The sequence below is a fragment of the Piliocolobus tephrosceles genome, unplaced genomic scaffold (genome assembly GCF_002776525.5).
Source record: "Piliocolobus tephrosceles isolate RC106 unplaced genomic scaffold, ASM277652v3 unscaffolded_21447, whole genome shotgun sequence".
NCBI lineage: Eukaryota > Metazoa > Chordata > Mammalia > Primates > Cercopithecidae > Piliocolobus > Piliocolobus tephrosceles.
In genome coordinates, this window is record NW_022303696.1 from 5,103 (window position 1) to 8,233 (window position 3,131).

Below are 3,131 nucleotides of genomic sequence, written 5' to 3' on the forward strand. Positions count from 1 at the left end.
GGTAAGTGCCCTTGTCTCCTCTTTACCTCCCTCGGCCAAAAATCCTGTGCAGGTCCGAAGCCCACTTTTGAGCCACCAAGTGGCTCGGGAGACCCGTTCAGGATGGAGACATCTGCCTGAAGGTAATCTCCACTTTGGCTCCATGAGCCTCCAGTCTGTCTCTGCTGGTTCCAAAGGACGCTTTGAAGCCAGGCAGAGATCCACTTCCATTTCCATTGTGTCCATTGTGTAAGTAAAGAGGAAACAAACGAGAAACCCCCCAGTCCAAATTTCCAAAGAGCACCCCTTAGGGTGCCTCCTAGCCAATTTAAAAACCTTACAGCTTGAACAAGACCTTAGGAGGAAGCGGTTAATTTTCCTTTCCACTGTGGTGTGATTGACCTCAGCAATTTCTGCCAGCAGCTAGGCAAGTGGTCCGAAACTAATTACGTACAAGGCTTTTGGGCCTTAAGCTCTCGTCCCTATACTCCTCCTTCTCTCCACCCCCTCCCTTCCTGCCCAGACTCCTCCTCCTCCCCCCATCCAGACTCCTCCTTCCTCCTCCTTATCTACTAGTAATCCACTCGGTCCCATGCCTCCTTTGGGGCCCCCACCTGGCTGTCTTGAGTCCCCTATCTCTGCCCACACCCTCCTACAGTGTTAGCACCTTTGTGAGAGGTAGCTGGGGCGGAGGGGGTAGTCAGAGTACATGTCCCTTTTTCATTGGCCGATCTTTCCAAAATTGAGAAGCGTTTAGGTGATTTCTCAGCTAATCCTACCATATACATAAAGGAATTTAGACACCTTTGTCAGGCCTATGACTTAACTTGGCATGACCTCCAGGTTATCCTAACCTCTAAATTGACTGAGGTTCTAACCCAATATACCCGGTTAGATCCGGCCTCCCCCACAGGGGCCACCATTTTGGCATCTTATTTCATTTCTCAATCAGCTCCTGACATTCGTAAAAAACTTCAAAAGGTAGAGGATGGTCCTCAGGCACCAATACAAGACCTAGTTAAATTAGCCTTTAAGGTCTATAACTCCAGAGAGGAGACGGCAGGCTCGCCTCAAACAGAAGTTATAGCTCCTAGCAGCGGCTTTACAGCCCAGTCGTAACCCCAGACCAGAGAGCACACACCCCACAGACTCCAAAGCTACAAAAGGAGCCTGCTATAAGTGCGGCAAGGCAGGACACTATGCCAACAGGTGTCCGCAAGGTCCCCGAGCCCCAACGCAGCCTTGCTATAAGTGCAAGGCATCAGGACATTGGGCCAGTGAATGTCCTAACCCTCGTCCACCAGCAACCCCCTGCCCTGCTTGCCAGCAGGGAGGACACTGGAAGTCTGATTGCCCCACCCTGAGAACAGGTGCTGTGTCTCCACGTGACCCCCTTTCCCAGGATCCTGGGAGCTCCTTCCAGCTCCTACATCTGGACGATGACAACTGAAGGTGCCGAGACTCGGGGACCCCCATCACCCTCGCCGAGCTGCGGGTAACTCTCCTGGTAGTGGGTAAGACAATTAATTTTTTAATCAACAGCGAGGCTACCTATTCTGTTTTGCCGTCCTTCTCTGGACCTAGCCTTCCATCCAATATCTCTGTAGTAGGAGTAAGGGGAAAGACATCCACTCCACGAAAAACTCCACTCCTTAATTGCTGCCTGGCCAACAACAACTTTGCGCACTCGTTCCTCATTCCCAGCTAAAAAGGGCCCCTACCGAAAGCAATCAGTGGAAATCAGTTTGGCTTTCCCCCCACTCGCCTCAAACTTACTAAATGTTCTTAACTATCTCATACTCCCCAACCTTGCCAGGACCATCCTTCTGGGTTTTGCCCATATTCCAACAAATGCTTCCATTCCTCATTCCTATACTAATACTGTGCCTTATTTTATTCTTCATCCATACGTCCAAATACCAACCATGGGCCCCGACCTTAACGATGCCCCTTAACAGCAGGAAGTAGCCAGACAGACCACGGCGCCCCTTTATCACTATTATCAATAAAAGGTTGGACTGTTTGGACGAACGGAGGCAGGATGGCGCACTTCCGGGTTCTTCTTCACCACCAACTCTTCCCGCACGCGTGAAAATGCAGCCGGCGCCTGGGAAGGTGCAGATCAACTGGGCATGTGCCAGGTGACGTCAATCCGAAGAGACCAAGATTTACCTGGTCGCACCTGTGGAACGCCCCCCGACACGCCCGTGCCCCGCCTATTGCCCTCCCACTCCTAGAAAAGCCGCTCTTGGCCAGGGTCCCACGCGGACTTCCCAGCCCCACTCCTGTCGGGATGTCGGGACTGCCGGAACTCCGTCCGAGAGCCCCACCGGGGGACTCTGCCGGCCTTCTTTGCTGGAGGCCGATAGACCTCTCCCCCACACCTTAAGTGACCAAAAATAAACTTGCAGTTTTGCTCCTACACTTGCCTACCCGCTGGTTCTTTTGTGCTCATTCTGGTAGTCTTAGAAAAACAAATCAGTATCTTTCATAAGTGAAAAGAAAATTGCAATTCATGTTACCCTCAGTTATAGGACTTAAGTTTAAAATGTTTAACCCAAGACAATGGGAAAAATAGAAAATACACTAATAATGTGGAATGAATAAGAAGCTATAAGGATGACAAGGCTGGGCACAGTGGCTCACACCTTTAATCCCAGCACTTTGGGAGGCCAAGGTAGGTGGATCATGAGGTCAAGAAATCAAGACCATCCTGGCTAACATGGTGAAACCCCGTCTTTACTAAAAATACAAAAATTAGCTGGGTGTGGTGGCGCACGCCTGTAGTCCCAGCTACTCGGGAGGCTGAGACAGAAGAATAATAGCCTGAACCCGGGAGGTGGAGGTTGCCATGAGCCCAGATCGCTCCATTTCACTCCAGCCTGGGTGACAAGAGCAAAACTCTAAAAAAAATAAAAAATAAAAAAAAAAGAAGAAGAAGAAAATAAAAGAACAAAGTGTAAATCAAAATATTTTCAAAAGAAAACCCACTAATTTGAATATCAACAGAATCCTCTTAAATGCATACCTCGAAAAAATATTTTACATACCTAAAAAAAAAAAAATGAAAGATTTTAAGACCTGATATGGGAACTGACATGTCCTTTCCTCAGGGATTTCAGTAACTGGCCACCTTCTTTTTTTTTTTTTTT